The sequence below is a fragment of the Sinocyclocheilus rhinocerous genome, unplaced genomic scaffold (assembly GCF_001515625.1).
Source record: "Sinocyclocheilus rhinocerous isolate Xijiao unplaced genomic scaffold, SAMN03320098_v1.1 scaffold3047, whole genome shotgun sequence".
Classification (NCBI taxonomy): Eukaryota; Metazoa; Chordata; class Actinopteri; order Cypriniformes; family Cyprinidae; genus Sinocyclocheilus; species Sinocyclocheilus rhinocerous.
Genome location: NW_015662947.1, coordinates 80,027 through 93,047, shown reverse-complemented (window position 1 = coordinate 93,047; position 13,021 = coordinate 80,027). Strand labels below are relative to the sequence as shown.

The 13,021-nt window shown below is 36.7% G+C and overlaps 1 pseudogene; it reads right to left on the bottom strand.

Annotated features, from left to right (window-relative positions):
• Positions 1-798: 798 nt before the first annotated feature.
• The window catches only part of LOC107728517 (rap guanine nucleotide exchange factor 5-like), a 22,889-nt pseudogene continuing 10,666 nt past the window's right edge, over positions 799-13,021 (bottom strand).

Sequence of the window (13,021 nt, the reverse complement as noted above, 5' to 3'; positions counted from 1 at the left end):
CCATTGTCTTTCTCTGAATGAGTGAGTGAACGGCTCACTGTTGCATTCACAGCATCACACTGTCATTTGCATGTTAACAATCTGCAGTTCCTTGGGCCAGTGTAACACAAAACCCATTTGGATGTGAACAAAACGTCCTACATAAAGGCCTGAATGATCCGCAGCAGCACACAGAGCCTCGGTCAGAGACAGAGTCTTCACCGGACACGTGACAGATAAGCGCTCGGTGGGTCAGCGGCGTCAGAAGCAGCACCTGGAGTAAGGCTGGTAACACGGGCAGAGCTGTAAGCTCGGAGTCCTAGGATCCGTTCAGTTTTCACTCTTCCTCACACAGCCTTATATGAGTGCAGAATTTATCAAGAAGAAAAAACTCATTTTGAGGTAAGAATGTACATTTTTTAACCAAAATTATATTTTGTTTAGTGCAACGTTTGCAAATAAAATCATTTAACTTCAATTAGATTAAATTCTAGTTTCTCAGGCAAAACGTGATGCAGTATGTTAATGTGGCTAGTTAAACACTGGCTGACACACACAACCATCCCATGACTCACATACAACTGAGATCAGTTTCTCTTGAATCTTTTCTCAGGATGCCTCGACAGATAGAGTGTACTGTGCTCTCTAATGCTGGAACCCTTGGTAAATATGAGCAAAGGTGGCTGTGAAAATAAATCTGCATTGTTGATCCTTTTGATCTTTCACTCAAAAAATTCACAAAATGCTAACCCATCACTGAAGTAAAACAATGGAAAGTGGAGGGACAATCTCATTACGAAATAAATGTTTTTCTCTAGTTCAAATTGGCCACAGAAGTTTGGAGAACACCTGACAAGAGTTCAGAGAGCATTCCTTCATCCAGAATCTCTCCAGATCCTTCAGAGTCCCAGCTGCATGCTGGTGCTTCTCCTCTTCAGCTCACCACACACACTTTCTATAGGGGTCCATGGCGCAAGCTTCATTTTGTGCTCAGTGACACATTACTGTGTTGATTCTGATGTTTGTTTTGGATCAGTGTCCCGATGGAAGATCCAACCACAGCCCATTATAAGATTTCTAACACAGGCAGCCAGGTTTAGATTTTGTATCTGTTGGTATTTGACAGAATCCATGACGCCATGCATCTGAGACGTCCAGCAGGATATTTAACTGTGGGCATGGGCTACTTTTTATCCCTGTTTGCACCAAAGCCATCTGGTGGGTTTGCAGTCAAAACACTCTTTATTTAGTTTCATCTGGATGTTTGACCCCATCTCTGCAGTTCTGCAGCTGTGATCCTTGGAGTCTTAGCCCACTCAAACTCTCCTCCTCACCGTGCATCAGCACGATATAGACACACGTTTTTAAATCTTACCTTAAAACTCATTTTTTAGGGTAGCTTTTACTTGATTTTTTGAATGCATCTTCTTTTCTTGCTTATTTTATCATCTTTATATGGTGTATTTTGTTGTTTTACTTGTTAAAGCGTTTCAGATGTAACATTAAAAGGCACTGTAGAAAATAAAGATTATTATTATTATTAATTTGTGTGTGTTTAAATTTGTGGATATATAAAATGCTATCTATGAAATTAGACTTGGCTAAACAAATCAGCCAGGTATTTTATTCTAAAATGTCCATTCTCAAATTGGAAACATACTGTGTCAGAAATGACATTTGTTGGTTCAGAAAAATAAAGCCCTGTTTTTGAAGTTTGAAGAAACAACCAATAATTATACTGTATATGTGGATCGCCACATACATGACTGTTATTTTGCACCTCACCTCAGCAGGCCTTTCGGTAGCTCTGAGCAGGCTGTGTAGAAGGCGGCATCCGTCCTTGGCCAGTCTCTGGACTATCTCCAATCGGCTGATATCCTCTCTATCGCGTGTAGCAGTTCCAGGGCCCTGCTGCAGTGCAGGGGACACAGAAAACACATACCTCAGGCCACAGTCCCAAGCCATGAGACTGCAACACACGCGAGCAGCGAGCTCTCAAAGTCACTGAGAGTTTGACAGCCCGTCTTGCCGTCTTTACTCAGGTGAGACTCAAAGCCCCTGACTGTGAGTTAGCTGAGATGGTCACGCTAGTCCTGAGGGTTAAGTGAGCTCCAGACGCACGCAGTCACTCAGGAGGAAAGCTTCAAAAAGTGAAGCCTTAGAGACAGTGTTGCCTGAGGGGGAGAGTGAACCTGACTTTTCTCTTTCCTTTGCCTCTCTATCTTTCTCTCTCTCTTGCTCTTACGCACATAGCCAGGGTGGGGGCGACCAGGAAACATCTGGCAGTCCCTCCAATCCTGAATAGGAAGTATTGCAATCTCCAGAAATCGGGCAGAAGGGCCAGCATGGGGTCTTGGAAGGCAGGTTACTGATGAGTTTACCCATCATGTGAAGTAAAATGCTACAAGTGATTCATGAGGTCAAGTGCTAGCATTCACCATCCTAATATTATATGGGGCAATGACAAATAAGAGTGCCCACAATAAAGAAAAATCATCTGAAAATCTAGGTTAAAACACATGTACAAGTTTTAGAAATGTACTCTTTGCATGCTTGTTTGTTTCATATGATTTTGAAAAATACATATACAATTTTCAATAAAAGTTTCATTGTAGTGATGCTAAAAAATTTATATATATATATATATATTTTTTTTTTTCAAAAGACTTTTTAAAAAATGCTATGAATTATTAATACATAAATACCATTAATATTTTTAGGAGTCACACCATATGACATTATACAACGTTAACTATTTTTGCCTCGTCATAAAAAGGTAATCATCTGATATTTTAAGAAAGTTCCTAACTTGAATCTGGAGGGGTCCTCTTTATGATATAATTTCCTGTTTTGATTCTTTTTTTCTGCATGTTGGTTGAACCACATGACTTGTCTTTTGCATCACATGACATTCATATTGTGGACAAAGGTTTTTCAAATATTTAAAGTGCAGTATTTTTTGTAAAATATGTTTTATAATATATTTTATATATAATAATAAGTAATGCGTATGCCAAATTACTTTACTATTTTCAATGTGTTAAAGAATTTAGTTTAGTTTTGATTTTTTTAATTAGGCAAATTTTATATATTATTATATATATATAAAAAAAACAAAAAAACAAGCAGCATCTGCAAACAAATGATCCAATTTCTAACAAATCACTAAACTTTTTTTGCAATTAATTTTATGGTCATTTTAGTGGATATATGAAATCAGTTCCCCTCAAAACTGCCAGAATAACACACAGATCAGCATACCTAAATAGCCTAAATAGTAACTAAACAGAAGTCTAGAATATAAATGCAGCAATCGAGGATGTATCCTATTTAGATTTCCTGCTCCATTTAAACACAATGGCAAATACCACACGCCCAGAGAAGAAACCTGTGACCTCATTCTCTGACGTGAGAGAAGGAGAGAGGAATTTGTCCTGAACACACTCAAGTATTTCCATATCAACTCAGCTGGCTATATAAGGAATCAAACCTCATGCTAGACAAATTCGACACAAGCAAAGACCCTGACATTCTTCAGCACTGCAGTGTAGCGATGAATATAGAAAACAATAGACCGTTAGATTGAACTATACTAATTGCATAAACCTGATAAGAGGGAATTACCAGAAAAAGGCAAAATGATAAGCTATTCAGATAACATAACCAACCATGACAAAACAAATATCGATGGGAACTCTCAAATACAATAAGGCTAATGGAGCATTTTCTTTCATTAGAGATTCAGTAAGACAGGAAATCACTTCATCCATGAAATATCACCAGAACAAAAGCTCATGCTGCATGTCAAAATCTAAGTACAGTTTACAGCAGCAGTCTTCCTCTGGTGGGTCATGATGCAAAAATTGGTTGTAGTAGGCATGTTCTGACAGGGTCAAACACAATGCTGAACGTAATTAAATGCATAATCATGCATGGTTAGACATAACTTAGTTTTGTTTTTTTTCAGTTAAATAAGTGCATCATTTTAAGTAAATAAGTGTGAATTTGAAGTGCACTTTTTTGGGGGGAGTTTACAGCGAACACAATACTTAAGGCCTGTTCACACCAAGGACGAGTTTTGTGTCATTTGTTGTTGTCCTAAAAAACAAAACAAAACAAAAAACAAACAGACTGATACCTAATGTTGGTCAATATATTGGTTATGGACATAAATAAATAATTATAAATGAACATAAATAATTATTGGTTATAGCAGCCCAAAATCTGTGCCGTTTTATAGTACTCTGAAAAGATGGTGTATATGTTACAATCTGTACAGCACTGCCTTTGAAACATCATTCCTTGTGAAGCTCTGCTATTTAGCTGTCTTGATCACAGTCCCGTCAGATGTGCTGCAGTGAACCATCAGCTATTAAAACCACACTGTGGAAAAGCTGAGAGCTTCACAGTCAGGCACATGGCTCTGTCCTGACACACAGTTATAGAGTATCCTTCTATCTCCAATCACAGGCTCTTTCTGCCAGTTCAAGGGCTTTCTACTGATGACTGAGCTGCGGGAAAGCGGTGCTCAATCAGGGGACAGATGGACAGCCCTGGACAGCTGTTGAGCTCAGCAAAACATACATGCACACCAGCACATACACACACTTTCACTGTTAAGCCCATTGCCTTTAAATCTGTTTTCTCATTACCTTACGCACAGCAGGACTGGGAGAGGATCCTGGGGTGTTGGTGTTCTGCTGTGGACTGCTCTCCTCCATCACTGGAAAACAAGAAATTTACAGCTGAGAAGCAGTGGAGTGTGATGAACTGTCTGGCTTTGCGCTTTTCTTTAGAGCAATATACAGTGGGGAAAATATTCATTTTTAGAGAGGATCTGTAAAAGAGGAGTGGATCAAAATCTCTCCTGAGATGTGTGCAAACCTGGTGACCGACTACAAAATACGTCTCACCTCTGTGCTTGCCAACAAGGGTTTCTGCACCAAGTACCAAGTCATGTTTTGCTTGGGGATCAAATACTTATTTCACTCACTGAAATGCAAATCAATTTCTAACCTTTATATAATGTGTTTTTTCTGGATTTTTTTGGTTGGTATTCTGTCTCTATACGTTAAAATAAACCTACCATAAAAATTACAGACCCTTCATTTCTTTGTAAGTGGGCAAACTTACAAAATCAGCAGGGGATCAAATAAATATTTTCCCCACTGTATAGATTCATGTTCCAGTTCATGTGGAACACTATTAAACTTGCACTATCAAATAAATACAATGAAATAGAATACTATTTTATAGCAATAGTTCAATTTATAGTTAAGTTCAATTTGTTAACTTCAGTTGAAACATGTCACCTTTTTCACACTTTTTTTGTATCCTCTGCAAATACCACAGGTGACATGCAGGTCATAGCTTTAATCGAGCTGAGTGGTCACTAAAACTAGTTCACTGAAGATTATTTTTTTGAAAAGTTTATTTTTAAGTTCAAAAGTGGTGCTGTCCGAATAGGTGAGCTGTTTACTCACCTACTGCAATAATTGTTTATTTCCACTAGTTTGACCCATTCATGTGGATTTCTAGACCAGTTATGAACATGATAGGCAGGCGTTATTACACTGACAGGGTAATCGGCCAATCACAGTGATGTGGAGGCACTGCTTCCTCTCATTTGACTTTTTGCCTGTATTTCTTTTCCCCATAAACACCATGCTCAAATGAGATGTCAATTAGAACACAGTGTCCTTCTCAAGGTGCTACTTTATAAAAAAGAAGTGATTTATACATCATTCGGTCTCATTTTTTTATATTTGCTTTATTTTCGTTCTGTAGATTATTTAGCTCATCCAAACATGTCCTCAGAGATAATGCTGATAATTGAACACTGGAAACTGATCAGGCACTTTTAAGGGCCAATTAAAAAAAGACACTCAAAGCCTGTAACACAATAATCTTTACCTGATTTAGTCTGTGCCTTGCGAGCCAGAGCTGCCAACAGTTCATTCTGTACCTATTAAAAGATAAATTCATTTTATGGTCAGTTCTTCTTTTAGCAGGCAGATAAAAAAGAAAGCATACAGGATATCTGCAGGATTTTTAAACTCAAATTTAAGACCTGCACAAATAAAATTAATGTCATATGAGCGGGGTAGGGCAATGTCTATGATAACATATAACGACTGTAAAAAGCATGATTTACAGTTCAGATTCATGTTTTCACGAAAACAACAAGTTTTATAAAATGATAAACTTCACATTTCAGCCTTTAAACCATTTTTAAGAAAATGGATGAGTCAAAAGTATCAATTATTATTTTAAACAATTAATATCAATCAATTGATATTAATAAGCCATATTGCAACTCTTGTCTTTCCGATCCCAAATTTAAGCCCTCTTGAAATCATAATGAAAGCAGCACTATGTAACTTTTGGCGCTCTAGAAGTTAATAAACAGAACTGCACACATCCCGCGGAAGAACATTCCAACCGGAGCTACTTCTCTAAGTTTATGTCTATGGCGATTCACGCAGGTTGTGTTACTCCGCAGCGGTAACGACCCAACCAGGCTACAATAGTCCAAATATAAGTACTTATTATAAGTGTACCGTAGTGATTCGGAATAAGACAAAAACGCGGTTTGGAAGATGAATTCATGATGTACTCGCTCATTATATACATTTTGCAAATTTTGAACACAGAAAAAGTTACATAATGCTGCTTTCTTGTACCATTTAAGACTTTTTATGGCCTTAAATTTGATACAACTAAATTTAAGACTTTTTAAGGACCCGCGGAAACCCTGTTATTCTTTTAGCACGACTGCCTTTGATTTCCCAACTGTTGTATAATTCCTTTGAGGATCCATAAAAACTTTCAAATGATCTATTCGTGATGTGACTGCACTCTTCCCAAATCCGTGTGTTCTGAGGTAGAGACTGTGCATTGAAATCCCACAGCACACGCCATATTATGAATACAAATGTATCCAATCCATCAAGCCTCTGAAAGGAAATATGAGTCACTTATGACTGAGGGGAAGTCCATCTGCTGTCTGGCCATAGGAGGTCTGTGCATTAGTAAACCAGGTGTGTAATGGAGGTGTTTTAACTGTGCTTAGTGGCCCATAAAAACTACATGTCCTATGGCACCGTCCGATGTGGCAGCCCCGGTTCTGCTCAGGCAGAAGATAAATGGAGTTGGACTGGGATCTGTACCACTGTGATCATGTGACATGCATTACTATTATCAATTACTATTATCATTTTATTAGTATTATCAATGTTGAAAACAGTTGTGTACTAAAAAAAAAAAAAGGTTCAAAAGAACAGCATTTATCTGAAATAGAAAACTTTTATAACATTATATACTACCGGTCTCTCTCTCTCTCTCTCTCGCTCTCTCTCTCACTCTCTCTCTCTCTCTCTCTCTATATATATATATATATAGTATATATATACTGTATATATATATTATTTATAGTCGTAAATGCTTAAACGCGCGCACACACACACACACACAAAAAATAAATGAATAAATATGTGCCAGTGTAATGTTGAATGTTACTAAACATTTTTTAGACATGGGTTACAATCTATTGCTTTTCCACAGCTCGTTATCCAAAACGTAGCAACAAATATATTTCTTCTGCTGATATACCACTGTCTGCCCACATGAATGGCAAATACTGTTTAAAATTATGCACACTTACATCTGATGAGGGCTGTAATCATATGGCCAAGAAAAAGCTACTTAATTCTATTTAAGGTTGATGACAAACATATCTGTGAATAAAAAAAAAAAACCCAGATCATCTTAAACTTTACATAAATATAATATTCTGTCAAACCTCATCTGGCAAACTTCTGGTGAACAAACTTCTGGTGATTATGCATAGATGTGGCCTAAACACCACCACAAGCTAAAGATCTAGTTCATTGATTAAGTCATCAAACTGAGCATCTCAACTGTTCAGCTGAACACAGCAATACAAAGGTTCAGGAGAAATTTATAGTGAGCATCATCAGTTCCCCAGGGTGTCCGATGCAAATGGCGGCCCTCTCTGAATCACAGGAAGTGGCCTTATATTTCTGTTGCCAAGGTGACTGCAGGTGCACAGGCCACCTTGAGGAGAGGTTCTGCAACATTACCTTAATAGCTGGAAGCTAAGCACGCGCCACATGGCCACAGTAATGTACTGATTCAGTCATTACAGCAGAGCTGCTGGCTCTCAAACGGACAGAGCGCAGGTGTAACAGGGCTTCTGTGCAAGTGAAAATGTTCTGTACTAAACCTTTTGTATTTTGTGGGTAAAAGACACAGACAAAGACAGGTTCAGTAATTGTCAGATGTATGTTTAGGTGTGAAACTGGTCTTACTGGATGTGTACACGCACATGTAAATTTCCTAAATGCAAAAGTTGGAAATGGAAAATAATAAAGCCCAATAGATAATGCATGAATAAGACATAGCTTTCTTACCGTTGAGGTGAGATGCTCCAAAGCTCTCATTTGAAGAACTGGATTACAAACATCAGATGGTTTCTGTGTATCTTCTTTATAGCTATAGAACAACATAAAACACAATGTAATCTCAGTCATCGTACCATGTTGTGTTTTTTTGGGGGGGGAGGGGGGTTGCATGGTACTATGTTAATGGGTTATTATTTTTCCATCTGGATCAATTATTTAGTTTAAAAAATATATTTTAAAAAAATAAATTTGTACATACAATGACAGACATATTTTTTTCTATGATTAACTTGTTTTTATTTCTTAATTAAAATTCATTTAGATATTTTGGGGGACTATAAAGTCAAAACTCTCAGGATTATACAACTGCCTTGCTATTATAATGAAGGAAAAAAAGCCTCACTAAAATTATTTTAAAAGGAAATGCTTATCAAGTTTAATATAGTTTTTTTTATAATTATTTCTTATTACAAATTGTAATAAAACTGCTATTTTTTATATTATATATTTGACAAACGAAAGTCATGTGGTATAACCAACATGCAGAAAAAAAAAAGAAAATATCAGAGAGAGAACCCACGCAGATCCTTACAAGTGTGTGTCAAGGTTAATAAGCCTTAAAATATCAGATAATTTGAAATTTTTATGAAGAAAAAAAACACAAGGTTAATTCAGGTTGTAAAGAAAACATCTTTTCTTTTAGATGTTCTTTTTTTTTATCATTCATTTATTTTCGTCAAAGAATACTCAAAAAAACATTGTGGTTTCCACAAAAACATTAAGCAGCACAACAGTTTTCAACATTACTAATAATAAGAATAACTGTTTCTTGAGCACTAAATCAGCATATTAGGATGATTCCTGAAGGATCATGTAACACTGAAGACTCGAGTAATAATTAATAGGAATATATTTTTAATTTAAAATATATTCAAATAGAAGTTATTTTAAACTAATAATATTACACATTATTCCGGTTTTTGAATAGTAATGTATCATTTAAATAATAATAATAATAATAATAATCTTTTATTGTGAGACTGAACTGTTAAAAACGCAAACATTACCATTTTAGACAACAGAGAGTTTAGTGACACTGTGCTGTGACTGTGCTGGCTAGAATACTAGCAAAACTCCAAAATAATGTCCCAAATCACAATAGCTTAATCAGGCCATATGGAAGTGCAGACAGAGGGACCTAAAAAAACAGGTCAGATCTGGCTAAATATGGACATCCTGCCTAGACAAAGCCATTAGGACAGAACCTGACCGACTTTCCCAGCAGACAGGAAATGATGCAGAGGGACACGACCTATAGCTCAACTTCCATTTACATCCATTGACCCCCTGCTTACATACTGTTTACCAAAGTGCTAAACATCATTGATCTGGGCGAGTGAGGCCAGAGCTGCATGATTCTTTATGGCTCACAAGCAATGTTCCCTCAAATTTTTTTCTTGCGGAGCAAAACTTTTCTCTATTGGGTGGACATTTCGGCCACTTGAGCAAAAACATTCTTTATACCAGACCTGTATAAAGCACACACAAAAAAAGTGTGAAACTTTTAACTTTAATGTGCTATTTATATTTGATTTAACCCTTGATGTAACTAAATGATGCACATTTTAGGTTATCTGAGTTTGTTTTTTTGTTTTTTACAGTGCTGTTACCAAAAAATTATATAAAAATAGAAAAATCTAATGCAGTACAATTCAATTCTTTATAATATAATGTAATATAATATAATATAACTAATATGAAAAAATGAAGCAGTTATTGCTCATGAATTCCCTTTTAGAAGTCAATATAATATAATATAATATACAAATATTTTCGATAACTATTTTCAAAAAAACGTGAACGTGAATTCTGAATACATTTATCTAAAACATCCCATTGCAGTAGAGTTTGCACACTACTACACCTGTGTGTGACTGTAAATGTCTCGGAGTTTTGTTACCGTTCTGTGCCCATCATCTGCTATTTTTTACCACTTAATCAAGACACTCTTCATTAAAACATGATGAGGTCTTATTTCACATGTCATTGCGTTGGCTCTCGTGTTGAGCTACATCGTCCGCAACCATTAAAGTATTCGATTTCTACAGTGACTCATTTGGCGCACATCACTCTCTTCCTATGAAACCTGTAAACTACATTCACCGGTTCTCTAGTGACGCCAAATCTATAGCGGTTTACCAGAGCATTGCAATTATTTTGCATTTCATTTTTGCGTCTGTCCTGTACGCGGCATATTATTTCTTCTGCGCGGTCGCAGAAGATTTCTGACAGATTTTTAAGTTATCTATTTAAAAAAAAAAAGTTATGTTTTATTCATAAACAATGTTATATTTACATGTATACATTTAGAATTTCTATTTTTATGTATAAATTTTACATTTAATATTTATTTTAATGTTATTTAAAAATGCATTATTATAGTATCATTATAGTGTTATAATAAAATGTTATAATTTATTTTTAAAGAATACATATAATGTAATTTTTTATTTCATATTTATTTGAGTTATGTAAAATCTATAATACATTTTTGACATATAAAGAGATTTGTAAGTTGTGTACACATCTTACAAATCTCTTTACATGTCAAAAATGTATGTATTAAAGTTTTAAAAAATATATCATTTTCGTTTTAAAGATATAGCTATAAGCTATAATTACACCGAAAACTTTAGAACTTTGAAATCTCCTTGTGGAGCTATCAATAATGTTTCAAAACTTTTGGAAGATGTTCCAAAACAACAAAGCATAATAGCACAAACAAAGTGCAGAGGCAGCGAGAAAACAGACGGATAGACTGCATCTTATACTGACATGTCTGTGAAGTGATGAGATATGCTTTGAGAGACAAGTGAAAGGTCAAAAGGAAAGCTCTGTGCAGTGGGGCGACACTCGGAACAGGTTGACTATGTCTGAATATCTGAAAGTGAGACATACAGAGCCTGGAGCAAAAGCATTCATCTGTCCTGCACTCAGAGGGCTGTACTCTCACATAGACATCTGCTGGTGAAGGCCGACACTGCAGCTGACATTACTACATTAGTATGCTCATGGAGAGATCCTGAATGATGACTGTACATTAGATTCTCTACAAGCCCTATAATCATCTACAAGCTGTCCATATCATAGGTCATTGGTTTTGTAAAACATGGTTCACAGATTATGCCAAGCCCCATTTGCCTTTTGTAATTTGTGTCTTAAAGAGACAGTTCATCAAAATAAACAAATAAAAAACTCATCATTTACTCGACCTAATGTTGTTCCAAACCTTGTTTCTTCTGCAGAGTGCAAAAGATATTTTACAGTTGTCAAAATATCTTTGATGTTCCACAGAAGAAAGAAAGCCAAAAGCTACTAAAGAGTAACAAGTGAATATATGCAGCTCTTACCTCAAGCCAACAAAAAATCTAACCTTTAAGTTCCTAATTCCTAATCATTTTAACCAATAAAAAAGATGGGTATAAAGCAAACAATTCAATTGACTGCTGCAGGGATGACATATTTTTGTTGGCCAACCCAGAAGTTAGCATAACCCTAATCCCTCTTCAGAAAGCCAATAGGATTTTTCCATTGCCTTTTGGATTATTGCAGAAAATAAAAAAAAGTTTATGATTCTTACATAGTCTTCAAAAATGAGCACAACTTATATGATTTTTGAAGCCTAAATAATACAATCACCAGAAATAAAAAGCTAAATGCAGGCTAACAAACTACGAACCATGGCCACATGACTTCAACGTCACCACCATTAAGCTTATAAAAACTCTTTCCATTTTAATATTAAATCTACAGCTTGGAAATACTGAGTTAGAATAGTTTGAAAGAGTGTGAGGAATAGCTGTAAAAGTGGACTAGAGAGTGGGTGACTTTTCCAGTTTGGCATTATATGTCCCAGATAACCTCTTTAGTCCCTTTTAGTCACTTGTTAGCAAAAAATCATCAATGTGGTATTATTCATGGATTTTATGTTGTACAATAAAACATAAAAATATCTTGAGCTTTGTTTATATCAGGAATTTAAACAAAACCCATTCAAAATACCCACTGACTTAAAGGGGTCATATGATGTTGCTAAAAAGAACATTATTTTGTGTATTTGGTGTAATGAAATGTGTTTATGCGGTTTAAAGTAAAAAAAAACATTATTTTTAGCACGGGCAGTCTGAGGGTTACAGTGGTGGCAAACCCCTCAGGGAACCAACCCTCGGGGGCCCACCACTCCTCCAGTGCTCCGCACCCAGCCAAGCCGCCGAAGGAACGCGCTGGGCCCTCTTCAAAGAGCGTACCAGCGGTATCCCTCTGGGCTCCTCCCGATGACCGGATGCCGATCGCTGCATCGGAGGGAGAGCTCTCTGGAGAGGAAGATTCCGCAACTATCTCGACGATTGGCTTATACTAGCACAGTCTTCTTCCCGGAGGTGCATGAGGAGCTCACCAGGTCATGGACGGCACCTTTTACTGGCGGAAACCGACCTGCTCGTTCCTCCTCCCTCACCACCCTCGACGGTGGTGCAGCTAAAGGGTATACAAGGGTCCCCTCAGTGGAGCGGTCGGTTGCGATGCAGTTGTGTCCTAATACCGCCTCCACCCGGCAGGGC